The 16,234-nt window shown below is 36.9% G+C and overlaps 1 long non-coding RNA gene across 1 annotated transcript; it reads left to right on the top strand.

Moving 5' to 3' along the window:
* The first annotated feature begins 6,680 nt into the window (after window positions 1-6,680).
* Window positions 6,681-15,904, top strand: LOC131576543 (uncharacterized). Its single transcript, XR_009277003.1, has 3 exons — window positions 6,681-6,766; window positions 11,657-11,737; window positions 15,700-15,904. It is a non-coding gene; the product is annotated as an uncharacterized LOC131576543 (long non-coding RNA).
* Window positions 15,905-16,234: the final 330 nt, after the last annotated feature.

Raw genomic sequence — 16,234 nt, 5'->3', positions numbered from 1 at the left:
TATCATCACTGGGACAGCTAGTTGCAGCTTGTGCACACATCCTCAAACAAGCTTTAAATCATACTTCTTCGCTGCCATGTAGACATGTCTTTAACCTCTGCATAGCAATGCCAAACAGTAAGCTATTTTTTCTGATGCAATTTCATTGCATTCTTTCTGAATCCTCATCTTTGATCTAAAAAGAACATCCTGGCTGAATAGGAAGTTAGTTCAGGCTGTATATTTAGTTCATGTTATAAAAATTAATCTTAAACCTTTCAAGACATAAATACCTAAGACCAATTAAAGGGATTTTATTTCCATGCTCTTTTGAGAGGTTAAACAGTAGATGCCAATTGTGCCAAAATGCTTTTCTAGTACAAGCTATCCAGAAGCCAAAAATTACAGGACATCTTCATACAGAGTCATTGCCAAGTGCAAGCATTCGAAATAAAGCTGTAGCATGATTGGGTTGCATGCACCTTTTAATCTGAGGACACATTTGCAGAATTTCCTGGCTAAAAGCCCTGAGCTACATAGTTCTGCATGGAACGAATGTCTGAAATTGCTGGGATTTGAAATCCTATTACTTTTGGGGTGAGTGAGACAGAGGGGTGGATTTTATTTCTTTTGTACCAAAGCCCCTCTTGAACCTAAATACTTCACAGTTCTGAAATATTTATGATAAATTATAATAAATTAGTCTTTGCACTCTTGTATACTGTGACTTACCAATTTTGACTTGCTCTGAATCATGGATATCCCTAAAAGATCAAAACTGCAATTCACTTGCATGCTATTAAATCAAGAAGGGTCTCATAATTACATATAAATACATATAAAAACATTAAAATTTGAACCGGAGGCAGTGAGAGAGCAGAATAAAATTATTTGGTTTTATTTCTGCATGAGTAGGAGGAGAGATGGTCCAAACTTGGTTTACAAGGCAGTCTCCCTAAAATATGCTTTATACTATGGGCTGAGCTCTGCCCATATGAATACTTTAGAACCCTCAGTTTGCAACTACCTAGAGGCTCCTGGAACTATTAAAGTCTCATTTTGTTCCTTCAAAGTGGAAAAAGGAGCCTGGCCCAAATTAAGCAAGGAGTGCTGCTCCCAAGACATACCAAGCTTTATGGGACTTCAAGCATAGTATTTCAAACTCTTAATTCAGAAGTATAGGGGAAAGCAATTGCCACTATATTATGCCTCTTTTTCTAAACAATTCAGTATGTTTTCTTTTTGCATAAATGTGATGCAGCTGGTTCTAGTACCATATTTACAGTAAATATCCTTTTTGGTAGACTAAGGGCTTATTGAGGCAGTGCAGTAATAATGTGCTAAAGGATTTAATCCTCTTTTTGAACAGTTACTAAGCATATTTTTTTTTAATGAATGATCTGAGCATGTTGGACAAAACTTAGATCAGAAGATCAGAAATAAGCCAATGTTTACGTTTTTGATTCACTGCATATGAAGGAATTGTGGGTTTTGAAGGAATCCTGACTTTGCTTGAATTTAGTGAAGTAAGATCTAAGGGGTCTTCTGTGATGAATTTCTTAGGAGTTCAAATGAAAATATGGAACTTTCAGTCAGAACCTATTGCTTAAATTTAATGAATTAATTAGACACAGAAAAATGTTAAAATGAATGGAACGAGAAAGTTTCTTCCCTGCTTTAACAATGTTAAGAAAGTGGACTTGTGTTATGGTTTGTATCATTGATGCAATCTGTTTTAAACATCATTGTATCCTGGTTGATCTTTTCTGCATCTTTTTGTATTAAACAATATTCTTCAGTAGAGATGATGGCTGTTGTGGTCTGTTTTCTTCAAAGAGGTTTCTTGCATATATCCCACCATGCAGAATCAAGTAAACTTAGAAGAAAATTCCTCTAGAACACTTTCTGTGAGTCTGCCTAACTAAAGCCAAATTCATTTATATGGCTTTTGATTACCTGTGAAATGTGTTTGTCAGTGTAAGTAGAAAACTAATGTTAGCTTACAAGAAATCTTTTAAGTCTTTTAAGGAGACTAAGAGTGTCTAAAACAAAAAGTTAAGCTCTTAATTAAACACTTTTTCACTCTGTTGAGATCTCACTGTGGTCTTCAACATGCTCATGATGGGGATAGGAGGGGCAGGCACTGATCTCTCTTGTGACCAGTGACAGGACTCAAGGAAACAGCACATGGAGTGATTCTTGGGGTCTCCTGTGCAGAGCCAGGAGTTGGACTCAATCATCCTGATGGGTCCCTTCCAACTCAGCATATTCTCTGATTATTGAGTATAGATGCTAAATATGAGCAAAAGCAGGCAACGCAGTGCCTGTAGAAAAGCAGGCCGCATAACTTTCTCAGTCTTGTCTGAGAAAGTGACCTGAGAAATCATAAGGAGGAATTAAAACAATCCTCAGAGATAGAAAACAGCCTTGCAGGTGCTGTTTGTCAATTTCTTGTTTTCTTGCAAGAGAAGGTCGTGGGGTGGTGAACCCCACTGACCAATGATGGTGATGTGTTAGTTCACTAACCAATAAGTACTTTTCTGTACTTTCCATGTATCAGTCTATAAAAGAAAATCTGAAGTAATAAACCTTAGAAGAACTCTCCTGTTCAACTCACAAGAGAGTCTGTGTTGTTCTTCTTGCCATTCCCAATAGAGCAACAATTGAGTTCACCTTAACTTCTGGCATATCAAGCACTATTTCAAACAGCTTGAGGGCAATTTTGGTCCTCAGATTTGTACTGTCAGGTCATGGAATTTTAGCTAATTTTAACATTAGTTAGATGGTGAAGTGGCATCCTTTTTGGTGTAAGTCTGCATACACATCTCATTGAAAATAGTCAGCATATATATTCTTTCGTTCCTGCCTCTAATTTACAGATGACTTTTCTGTCATAATGAAAACACTGGTTATGATGTAGCTCTTCTCAGAAAACTTGATGGGCCTCTAGAACCTAAAGTTGTGTCCAGCTGGGCATTTATACTTCCAGATGAATATATCAGACAGAAACAAAGGAATGCAAACAAAGCCTTGCATTGCCTGTTCAAGTTTTTAAGTAAACTATTCTTTATTTTCAGTTTGTAAAATGTTTTTCTGAATTTTGCCTCTTTCCTCTGGAGCACTTCATCTTTCAGAAGTTATTGCTATAATGGCTAGACCTCATCTTTCAGTTTGCAGCCTCAATTAATTTCTGACCAGTGCCTGCGGTCTTATTATTGTGCCAGTCCTGTCTGTTTGCTTATATAACTATTCTGCTTTCCTGATGTTTATTTAACCACCAAATTAATTTTATAAAGCTGCTCCAATGATAGGTTATTAAGTCCTCTGCCTATCCTCGTAAGTTATTTTGTACCTTTGCTAATGATAAACTCATTTTCCTTGAAGAAAAAGCTCTATGTAGTATTGCAGATGAGGCCTCACAAACCTTGCCCAATTGGACACTAAGAATTTGCCACTTTTCCTCTAGTGTCATCTTAAAAAACAGTGCTCATGTAGACTCCTGCAGTTGTCTGGTGATTCCAGAGCAACTTTACTGAATATTCCAGATGTAAGTTTTAGTTCTTAGCCTTCAGTGGAAGTTTTGATATTTTCAGTACTGTGTGCCATCTCATTTCAATTCACAAATATTCAGTTGTCTCAGTAGGCTTTCATGTCCTCTTGTATGTTTATGTATATCTCTTTGGATTGCAATCAGTGCACTCCCATGTTCTAGACCCAGTGTGTAAATCAAAATAGTAAACAAAATCAATCCCTAGTGAATTTGTTCATAATGCCAATCCCCTCCTGGCCCTTTGTTTCAATTTTGCACACTACTTTCTCCATTTTTATGCGTTGGGCTTCATACTAACATATGCTTTATTTAGCCATTGCACTAGACTGTTTACTAGACCCAATGACAGAATCAGGATCAGCTTCTTTCTCCCTGGCAAATATTGAGCAAAAGAATGGAAAGATCCACTGGCATACTTCTTATATTCTTAATAATGCCTAGCTTAAGTAGTGCATCAGTTTTCCTATTAGTTGTAGCTACAGAGGTGAGATCAGCATTCATGGCTGGGGTAGTTGTGGTTTTGGAATGGGGATTTCATTGGTTTGCCCATAAATAATTTGGTGTTTGTGTTTGTAAAATGTCTGGTTTATTTAGCAGTGAGAAAACATTCAAAACACATCTTCCAATTAAAAATTATGCTGAGTCGCTCAACAATATACACAGATGTTCCATATTATGATCATGTATCATCCCAAATTTTGATGGACAACTTAACAGTTGACTAAACTGCAAGACGGAGACTATCTTGTTCTATACTGTCAGAGTAGCCAAGTCCAGGGAAAAATGGGTTTTCCTTAATTGGAATACAATTTTTTTGTTGCTGTTGATTGGTTGTTGAGAGTTCTTTTAAGGCAGGAGTGTATCAGTGAATGACAGCTTAATAGAAAACCTACAGAATTTGGGATATTGGCTCTGTCACACCCGTAATGAGTCTGCTTTGTTTTATGGTCATGTCTGTCAGAGTGTACAAACTAGTTGGCTACAGCTTAGGTCTTTTACCCAGAGCCACACATGGAAAAGCACCAAAATCAGGTCTAGCATCTGAAAACAAAAAATGATTATTACATCATTCTTCACCTCTGGAATCCAGCACAGTGTGTATTGCTTTATTTATTAATACCTCAGGCATCCCAGGCAATACAAACAGCACTATTCTTAGCCTCATCTAAAAATGGTCATAATATCAGGCAGAGCTTCATAGTGGAATCCTGTCTGCAAGGAAGATGCATCTCATGTAGGCCAAAGTTCTTCATCCTTCAATCACATAAACCAGCCAGCAGCTCCTCTCACTGGCACAAACAGCATTTCCCACCAGGGCAATGAGTCTTTCAGACTCGAGTTTTCCTGCTTACGGTTAAGCATTAGCATTTGGATTGAGGCAGCTGGATCTGAGCAGGTTCCAGGGCCCATTAAACTTCATCATCTTGAAGTTCACTGGCATCACTGTTATTTAAAAAAAGCAAGGCACACATTCCACATGTGCTAAGTATAACTTTCATCACTACAAGTATTTCAATATTCAAAAATGTGAATTTATATTTGATTTGTGCTTTATGAAAGAAACTACTATATGAAGTTTCCATTTTGGCTGAGTAAGTGCTGTTTAATTTGTAACTTCTCAGAGGATTAATTACAGAAAGAGAAACAATAATGACAAATGTAAGGATTTGTTTATCCAGATTGATTTAAAAATAAACAGGATAATAGGGCTAGCCATTAATCTGAACTGGTACTAAAGGACACAAACCTCTTTTTCTGGGTGGATAGGTGGGTCTGGTTAAAGCTAGCATGTCAAAGAAACTGTAGGTAAGATAAATAAATGAAGTCAAAGAATTAAAGAATTCATTTATGTTTTAAAATATCTGTCTTGAATTTGGAGCTCTTCAAAGATATTCTGCTCTTCGCACAACCACTTTGGTATTTAAAAACAAGATAAGGCCATGTTTCTATCCACAAAAGTTGTGGTTTTGAATGAACATAAGATCTATGTTTGAATTTACTAGCCAAATCCTTAAAGGACTTTTTGGAGTGAAATTTTCATAGATTAAGTTGGAAAAAGCTTAGGTATGATTTAATTGTATTGCTAAAAATAATTAAACACAGTAGTATTTTTGTTCACGTCTTTACATTCTATACCATCAGCCACCCCAACCTTCCCACCCCCAACCTGGCAAACTGATTTCAGTTCTGATCACCTTCCTGTTAACCTTTTCCCTGAAAACTGATTATTAATTCTGACTCTTTGTTTTTGGTTTCTTAGCCTATTCTAATTCATGGAAGTATTTTACCTCTCACCCCAATTCAGATGCTGTAAGGTTTTTTTTATGCAGTAAAGCAAACGTAACTTATGAATTGTGAAAGATTCCTAAAGGGAACTTAAGAAGTACTGTATTTTTATTTTTTTTTAGAAAGGAATTATTATAAAAACATATTTGCAGTGTAAATTTAGAAGATAATGATACAATGAAAATATTAAATTTTCTGTGCTGTACATTTCTGGAAATATATCTATTATAGCTCTGAAGTAGCACATGAAACCCTGAAGGTGAAACAGAAAATGAGACTGACTAACTCTGGGAACCCAGCCAACCACTGATTGCAGGGAGTTTAGATCTAAGGGGGAGTTAGGTGCTGAGTGGACATACTAAACATAGTGATTAGAAGAGGAAAGAATTAATAAATACAGAACATTCATAAAATGAACCTCTAAGGTGATGGATAGTGCAAAATGGTAAGCTCTTGGGACATCAGAATTCTTAGTCATTTACACAACCTAGTAAGTGAAAAGATATCATAAGGAAAAAGGCAACATGACTTCTAAAGCATCATAGATATTTGCAATATTCACAATATCCCTATTTATAAATGAAGAGGATGAAAGACACATATTGAATGCAGTTTGACATTTGACCAAAGATACAGCACATAAAGATTTTGCACATCAACTGATATTCTTGGATTCAAAAAAGCAATTTTGAATTGGTATTTCCTGTGGCACAGGAACTTGGAACAACATGAAAGCAAAAGTTTTGGAACAGCAGTCAGTCTAGAGATAGAAAGTGACACCAGTGAACATGAGGTGGCATACATAAAGGAAAAGGAAAGGTAGGAGGGAGCCATTTTGTGTTCTTACTCCCAACAGGTACAACTACCCAGACAAGATGAAGGAGAATGAGGCAAAGCAGAGACCGGCTGAAGCCATCAGCACAAGTATTGACAATGAGCCAAATTGTGAAGGTGACTCATTATGAAGACGTAAACAATCCTGGTCGGTGACTCAGTGGTGAGGAAGCTTGGCTAAGACATCTGTAGCCCATATAAAGAAAACAGGATGATGAGATTTCTCTAGGGTATGGTAAGATAAACTATGGGACAATAATACTGCACGTGCCTATGATAGCCTGAAGAAAGTTGGGACATACTTACTCTTTATAGCTCATGAAGGAATGTACATATCACCAACAAAGGAAGCTTTGATTGGCATTTGCCTGGAGAATCTGAGAGGAGTGCTGGAAATGGATATAGTGTGAATCTTCTGAGAGTCTGTGGAGGAAGGAAGAGGGTGGGTGATGAATATCATCATGTAGGGAATGAATTCTGCAATGCAGAGAATATTACACAGTTTGATCTGTTAATTTCTTATGGTTTGGAAACCACCATCTGTGTAGAAGGTCCATCTCCTTTCCAATTTTAAAAATTGCAGTGTGTGCCTGGGTCAGTCTCAGCAAAGCAAGAAGAACACACATTTTGTAGGAGTTATGCTCCATAGATGATGAGGATGTTTTTCTGTGAAAGGTGAATATTATGCATCTGTATCGGACTTAAAGAAGCATACTGAACAAGAGAAAAACACTATCATTGTTAAAAAATTGCATGGTGTCTAAAGCAAAAAAATATAAAGAATCATTAAAATATCTAGAAAGCAAACAAATTGCACATTGCTTCAGTCTGCATAAGAGAAAGCTGTAGGTAAATATTTTTGAAAAATCACAAGCTTTATGAATTATATTGAAGTGAAACCCTTCAGTTTGTGATGTGCTACTGAAAAACTAGGAATCGATGACCACAGGAAAAGCTATAAATTGGCTCTTGTCATAATTTGTAGACCCAGGCTTGAAGAAAGACTTCATTTTGATAGATGCTGTGGAAATACACAACAAATCAAAGACCCTTAAAAAAAATCCTATAATTTACAGATGAACACAACTAAGAATTTAGCACCCCTGTGAAGACTAACAGTCATACAACATCGCAGGTGTTCTGCAGTATATGCCACAATGAGATACTACTTTTTGAGTAGTTTAAGAATTTTCAGGCAGTATTCTTTGATTCTGAAGGCTTTTACTTATTTTCTTTCCCTAGACATCTCTTAGAGAAACATTGCTTGACCTTCCACTACTCCTATTTTTCAAAATAGTTCCTCACACTGTTGCCATTCTATCACAAAACTAATTGACTTTATGTCACAGACATTGCTTCTGCAGGAATAGATTTAACTGTTGTGTCTGAATTTTGTGGCCACTGTTGAGGGAAGTGTGTGCGTGGCTCATTCCCACACCTGTTTCCTCTCTGTGTTTCATTGCCAGGGAGGTTCACTGAGGTCTGTGGAGGAGCCTGGGTCAAACGATTCTTCCGTAAAATGTTTCTCTTTATGTCTATCTTCCTCTTTATACACATGAGAGAAAGAGAAAGAAAATATTGTTAGGAAGTCTTTAATGAAGAAAAATAGAATTACAAGAGGTATTTCTCTGCTGAGAGGAGAGCTAGTGCTCAGTTATCCCCTTGTCATAACTCTATTTTTTTCTGTTCATTAAAATTGCAATATTTTACAGTTTCTAAGGTACTATTAGGTAAAAAGCTAAAGTTGCAAATGATGCCAGGAATTCCTCTCAAGAGATCAGCAAATGTTACCTTCTTGGCTACTGCAGTGAAACCCGAAACTTTTGTTTTGGAGTTGCATTTTACAGACTCCAATCCTATCTGGTATTTGGTTAATGTATCAATTTGTCAACTAAGCACTGGCCTTCTGCAGCATTTTATCGCAATGAATTCCTATGAAAACTAATGCAGGGAGGGTAAATTCCTGGCCATCATGAATAAGTGTACCATAGTTTGGTAAACTAAATGAACTGGTAGCTATGTACTTACAATCCTTCCCAGCTGCTGACAAAGACCTGACTGAGCTGGCTAAGCCAGCAAGGAAGCAAAGAACTTAAATTCTCAAGAGCTTGAATCATGGAACACAACTTTAAAGAAAAACATTCACTGGGGGTTTTAAGGAACTGGGGAGATTTTGACTGCTGTTGCTTAACAAATATGCCATTGTCTGTACTCTATCTGCTTTTATAGAATATATGGATTTCTAAATTATTTTTAATATGACTTAGATAAAAAAGTACTTTTGGAATTGCAATGCATACTGCAGAATACTGATAACATTCTCTCTACCTTGACAGAGTTATGGATTTCAGAGGTGGGGTTCTTTTGTTGTCAGTTAAACATTTGGAACAAAATTAATTTGACTATTTTGGCACAGCCTTAAGTTCTCAGCATCTGAGAATAAAATTAATTGGGTAATTTCAGCAGAGCCCTAAGTTCTGGGAGAGCATCCTGCACTGTCTATTCAGTAAAAAGCATTGTCTGGAATGGTACTGCTCTAAGCTGCGTGGAACAAAAAAAGCAAAACATCTGGCAGGATTGGGATACCTTAGGAGGACTTTCTACTTGCATTCATCCAGCTGGCAATCAACATTGTACCACCTGTAAGACAGAAAAAAGCAATGAATGCCCTCATTCATTTTTCCCAAAATAAGATTCCAACAATATGAGGAGATACATTCAAAACCAACTAGGATTAGAATTTTCTCTCAAATATGGTGATAACTGAAAAGAGATGCTGGAATAGCACTGAAGGAAAAAAAGGTGTCTCATTAAAAATAAGAGGCAACTAGCTTAATTCTAGATGTACCCTTTGTGGTTTTAACTGGTCCCAAACACTGTTTAGGTTGCTTTCTTAATCATGGGAAGCAAACAGTTATTCATCTGCTGAACAGATTCACACTCTTCAATCTTACAATTAAGAGCAATTATTTTTGAAATTCAGGCCCAGGATCTCCAAAGCATCTCAGTGACTTTGCTTTACTATTAGGTAGGCTCCTCAGGTATGTTAATAACAAATGAGAGAAATGTCCAAATCACTTAATCCCTTCTGAAAAGGCCATATCCAATGCACATCTGCCTATCTCTAAAGCAAATTATGTTCTATTCCCATATACAATAGCATGATGGCAAACACACAGGATATGGGGTTGTCATGAGTCACCATGACAGCTTCTCAGGGGGCCCAGACCATGAATAACCCTCAATAAGCTAAATTAGGTAGCAGTCAGGGAGGACCCTTTAACCTAGTCTGTTGCTATGTTTCAAACAATCCAGTGTGTTTCTATGCTTCATGCACATACTCCTTGTTAATACACTGGGCCAGCTACATATTTCACAGTTAGCATCACAGAGGAAGTGCACTTACTAATCGGATGTTACTCTCTCTGTCCCTCTTGGGTAGCTGGAAAGAAAGAAAAGGAAATTTTATATTGTTAACCTCTCAAAAATTTTACTGCCTGCTTCACTATCAATACACTAAAAACTATGAAATCATAAAAAAATTAAAATAAATGAGCTATCCTTGGATTTCAGCTTTCATCTGCAGTGTGTTGAAAGGCAGGACCTTGTATGCTAATTGCAGTTAACTTGTAATTTGTTTTTATTATCAGTCCTCCAATGTTTCTGTCACTCACCATGTTCTCATTTGGACTAAACTAAGAACTCCATCCAGTTTTCAGGATTGTATCAGAGATCTATCTATTTGAAGACTTTTGCATATCTTACAGCCCTTATGACCAGGAAAATGAATATTTTTAGAGCAAATCTTTCCCATATCATGCAATTTCTATCAGTGTTTAGATGATGATCCATTTTGCACTGTTTTTATCAATTATGAACATTTGCAAGGCTGTATTTTAAAACACTAGTATTTTTTTCTTTCCTGGCCCCAAGTGCTTGGTTTCTTAACTTCAGTTTTGTTCCAAGCTATTTTTGAATCCCTTTGCATATTTCAATGATATATTACTTATGAGATAATATGAACACATAGAGTTTTAAAAATATCCCCTTTGACTTGTGGGTCATAAGGGGCTATTTTTTTTGTTTTACTTTTTGAGGGAAGTTTCGGTTGTGTGTTCTATTAATGGCAATTGCCTGAATTGCTGTGCTTCTGCCACATATTGGACTTCACATCTCTAGGCTGACACCTGTTATTTTTTGCAATAGCCACTTCTCACGTTCTTTGAAGTTGTGACAGGTGTTGCAAAACATAGAGGGTTTTTATATCATGTTGGCTTAGTTCTTATTAAAACCAGAAAATATCTTTTTTCAATTACTTTTTGTGCTTGAAAAGGCCTTCTCTTCCCATGGTACAAAGGAAATGGGTATTTGTTTCAGGGTTCATATGTTAAAATTAAGAAGAAGCCAGGTCTCATACAAACAGAGAAGTAATGACCCCAACCTTTCTTGTGGTTTATTCCATAAACGAGTTTTTATCACACAGAAACATGAGAGGGGAGACATTGTGTCTTTGTTGAGAACACTAGTGGACAACAGTCTTTGGGTTAGTAAACATTTTCCATTTCTTTTGCACTGTACACTTCCATCACATCTGTCACAGCTCCTGCAAATTCTCCTTGATTAGTGCTGAGCTGATGAGATTCAGCTCAGAAACCTTTCAGTGTTCTTTTCCCTTAGCTCAACCCATTTTCTTTCAAAATCAGATTGGAAAACAAAGGGGAATGAAGTTGTTTTGACTCTATTCCTTCCTCCTCATGATTAATAAAGACTGATGTTTCTCTTTCTTTTTTGAAATCATTATTTTATTTGCTATACATTTGATAGAAAGAACAGAGTACTAGTTTATGAAGAGGAGTGTTATCTGTGGTGTGGAAGAGTTAATAAGGAAAAGTTTCTTACGTATTTGAAGCAAAAGTAACATAGAGGTTCATGTCCTTGGCTATGAATTCATAAGCACATCCTTGGGGACTGAAAGACATATGACTTTTTTCTTTGTGATTTCCTCAGAGTTCTACCCTTAAATCCAGCCTTCTCAGAAGCATGGCCTAGTGCTCCCTGGGTGCATTCCCTGGTGCATTTCCCTTGCTTGTAAGTTGTTGAAAAATCACGCCAGATCATGTTGCTATAACATTTTAACCTTGCTCCGCTTGGGAATCAATAGCTTGCTCCAAACACCAGTTGACAGATATTGGTCTTCCTGTTGACTTTCTAATATTATGAATTACTCAGATTTCTGTGATAACTTTTAGAATATTTTCAGAATAATTTGTAGAACAATTGCATACCTTGCAACTGCAATTTATTTGAGCAGTAATGTTCCCGTTTAGCACAGGACTTAAGCATATACTTTAATTTAAGCTTTGGCTTTATTCAACACATTCAGAAAATGCTTAAATGCATGTCTAGGTACTTTACTGAGCTAGGGTCATTGGGTGCTATTTGAACTGGTAAATTCCCACTACATATTAAGAAAATGCAGGATAATATATTTTGGTAGTACAAAAACCGTCAGTAAAGCTGTTAAGTGTTCTCTGCTTCATTTACTTCTTCCACTTCATTTTTTGGCACATATTACAAATGAGGAAGTATATCAGAATTTTTAAAAAATGCTAGTCACTTGACCTCATTCATTTTACAAATCCAGTCCATGTTTTTAAAAATTGTAGCATAATGTTCAATGAATGGTGTTGATCTTTCCTCTCTGGTGATCACGGACAGGACCCAGGAGAGTGGCATCAAACTGTGTCAGGGAAGGTTTACACTAGATATGAGGAAAATGTTTATCACCCAGAGGGTGGTTGGGCACTGGAACAGGCTCCCCGGGAGCTGGTCATAGCACCAAGTCTGGGAGAGTTCAGGAAGGGTTTAGACAATCCTCTCAGGCAAATGGTGTAATCCTTGGAGTGTCCTGTGCAGGGCCAGGAGTTGGACTTCGATGACGCTTGTGGATTATCCATGATTCTGCAATATATTTTTAAGGCCATTTGTATTGCTATACCTGTTTGCATGTTTGGTTTTTTAATGTGAGAAGGAATTAAGAAATATATCATTACTTTCTTCAATTTTATTTCTAAGTGTTCTTCATACTAAACAGCTTTAACTAAAAGCTCGCTTCAGAAACTATTTGGTAGATTCTTATCTAGCATGTTTGAAGGCTGACAGTGCCCAGGACGATAACTGTACCTCTCAGAGAACGTGCTTGTGGAGTTTTGGGCTGGAGCTGGGTTGCAGCCGGGACACAGAGGAATTGAGGGAACTGCTTGCACCTGTCTGCACAGGCATATCTGTAATTTCACTAGGTATAATTCACCTCACAGGGCTGGAAAAAAGCCCACACATTTTTCAAATCCCCCTGGAACCTTACTTCGAGGACTTAAGTGATAAAGGGGTCCCCTGAGACCCGTATATTCAGTGATAAATTTTACTCATTTATGAATGCATATACTATGCCTGCATGTTTTTCTGAGGTGCTACCATAGGTACTGCATTTCTCTGATAGCTAAAGCTATTAAACTATTAACCAACTGAAAAACCCTAGATGCCATTTAAACAGATGTTGTACCTTTCATCAATAATGCTTACTGTGTTTTCAATATACTGAAACTTTAAGTGTTTCCTGCAACAGGTGATACAGGGCAATCACAGATGAAGCTTTTATAAACTTATATAAGAAAAATCAACATTTTAGATCTACATTCCTCATCTGAGGAAAATGTTTTATGATTTAAAGATAAAAAACACATACTTGTATTTTTCTTTGGGGTGTACATACCTCGTGGTTTAAGTTGATTTTTTTATGTTTGGATGCCAAAGTATCTTTAGAAAGACTAGTACTTGTGAAGGAAAAGCTGTGTTTAAAATTGCCCTTGAACTTAATCCTGTGAGGTGTTGAGCATTTGTAATACATATTAAAATTAGGAGGATTTTCAGGGTTAGGCTACCATTCATTATGTCAGCTTTCACATTGCACTAAGGTTTTAATCAGATATAATTTGTAAGTGGAATTTCTCATGACTGAATTTCTCTTGCACTGCAGCCTCTCATATTGTCATATCCTGGTTGGGATATTCAGCCAGGAGCTGCAGTAATTTCACCTTTGTCTGGAGCCACTTTCATGTATCCAGACAGAAAATCAATTCAGAAAAGTACCTTTAGCTTTGCATGGAAACCAAAACTATTCCAATACAGGAGTCTTTTACTGACTCAGGGCATGTATACTGAGAACCAAAAAACACATCTTCTGTTTAGTTGTGTAGTGATTTCCTCTGGCTTTTGCTGTCACAAGCAATGGTCCAACCACTACGGGCATCTGTTCTTAACCACTACCTATCTACTTCTCATTACTGGCAGGAGAAGAGGTCTTTGCTTACACATAACCTTTACATGAGGGAAATTGCTAAAATAATCATGTGCCACTGAAAGCAGAAGCCTCCTTTTGGAGAGTCAAAAGAAGAAAGGCAGGAACTCTTTCAAAACTCTTATCTGTTGTTTCCTACAAAATGAAATAATAAATAAATAAAGGCAGAAATCTCTATACTCCAAAACAGTCGCTAGAAATGAGCAGCTTTTGCTGCACCTATCCCTTACTGTTCGTGAAACAAAGCTAGATCTTGTATTTTGCAAATACTGTAAGTATAAGCTATCTTTTCATTTGAAAAACAAAATTTTCTAAGACAATACTTGCTAACAGGAGAAAAGGAGTGAGTCTGCAGGGACAGGGAAGTATTTTCATACTGTTTTCATTTTCTAATACAATGCCCTTGGAAAAAAAGGCAGAGGATGACATAATAAATTTGGAATTCCAAGGTCACAAACAGGAATTCAGACAACAAATGGGAGGGTTTAGGAATGTACATTGTAAAATAAATCTATCAAATAGAAAAAGAAAAAGTTCGTATTGAAATGTGGTATTTCTAGACAGATATTTGTATGGTAAATTCAGCTCTTTCCCTAAAGATTTTCCCTAAAGATTTTCTGATTTGTTTTGTTATATTTAATATTATGAATGCAAATATTAAGAGGTTTTATAATTGACTAATTTTTTCCTCAAAAAATGACCACTGGTCTCTCAGTCTTGATATTTATCACTCCACAGGAATGCTTAATTCAGTTTTCAAGTTCCATATGACACAGTAGAATTTTCTGCATCTATGTAGGTAGCAGCCAGGGACATATATGTAGCACTGATAAAACTTTATAGAAAACTGTATAACAGGAAGCTTTTGAGGTGGAATTTTGAAAGTCTTTTCTGGAAGGGATATTAGTAATTTTTTTTTCTCTCCCCTTGTACCTGGGGTTTTGGCATTACGATGACCTAAACAAGAGTTGGAACTGCTGCTTCTTTAATGAGATTTTGCTACCTTATTTTCTGTATTAGCTTGCCCAGACTAAAATCATAAAAATCTACTGTACTGTATAAACTATGTACTGTTGTTAAAAAGTGGACTTTTGCTTTGTAGGCTACCGTACCTATTTGTTCCTGTTTCCTTAATATTGTTTTCTCCAGATGTTGGAAGTTAAAACACCCTTGTTATTTTTTCCAGTGTCACTGTTTGTTACTTTCCATAGGCAATGTTCACCAAAGCCAGGCAGTAGAGGAAATAACAGATGTGTTACCCTCAAATTATGGGCATAAAAATAACCTTAATAAAATAGGTATTAAGTGACAGCACTTTACAAAAATCCAGGTCTAATTTACTCTAGCCTAGAAAGCAATAACTTAAGGGACCTCAGACATGCATCCACGGACTTCAGAGCATTTGTAGCAGAGCGACAGTAGCTTGGATGATGACAATCCCAGCTTGCTGTCGATGGCGCATTCCAGGAGAGGCTGACAGGGTGTGTTTGTGCTAGACACTTTTCTGCCTGTAACCCTATTGTTTGCTTGTAATTAATATTCCATTATAGACCTTCTAATTCTGCCAGAGAAACCCTCCCTTCTCTTTAATAATAATAGTAGTAACAACATGACTAATAATAAAAAAGTCAGCCACATTCTGACTTTGACTGCAGACAAAATTGTCACCCTGGGTTTACTCTCCTTTTACCAGGCCTTTGGTTCCTGCTGTTCACAGAAAGATGCAGATGGCTGCCTCAGCAGGAAGCCCTTCCCCCTTCCTTAATGGAACTCGTGGGAATGCGGGGATCCTGGAACCAAAGCCCTCCTTCCCTTCCAAACCTCCTCTCCAAACCCCTACTGAGTAAAAGGAAAAAAATCCCCACATCCCTGGAAACATTTTTGCCAGCCTGTTTTTCAGTAAAAACTTAAATTAACCACTTCACTCCTGATTATAATAAAGATTTGTTATTGAAACAGCTTCTCTTTAATGTACTGAATCATTTCCACCCGCTTATTGAAGTCGTCCATTTGGGTTGAATTATAGCGTCCCACTTCCATTATGTAATAATTTCAAATAAATGAAAACAGGTTTGAATTCTCCAACAATTAGCAAAGTTTTAGCACATTCCCCCTCCCCCCACTCCTTCCCAGACACCCCTTCAAAAAGTGAGATTTAAAACCTCAAAATTTTGGCGAAGTCACATCCTAAGTTTTCTTCTCTTGTTAAAATCTTCTCCCAGATTTCC

The sequence above is a fragment of the Poecile atricapillus genome, chromosome 2 (genome assembly GCF_030490865.1).
Source record: "Poecile atricapillus isolate bPoeAtr1 chromosome 2, bPoeAtr1.hap1, whole genome shotgun sequence".
Taxonomy (NCBI): domain Eukaryota; kingdom Metazoa; phylum Chordata; class Aves; order Passeriformes; family Paridae; genus Poecile; species Poecile atricapillus.
The sequence above is the reverse complement of the archived record's forward strand: the minus strand, read 5'-3'. Positions and strand labels throughout refer to the sequence as shown.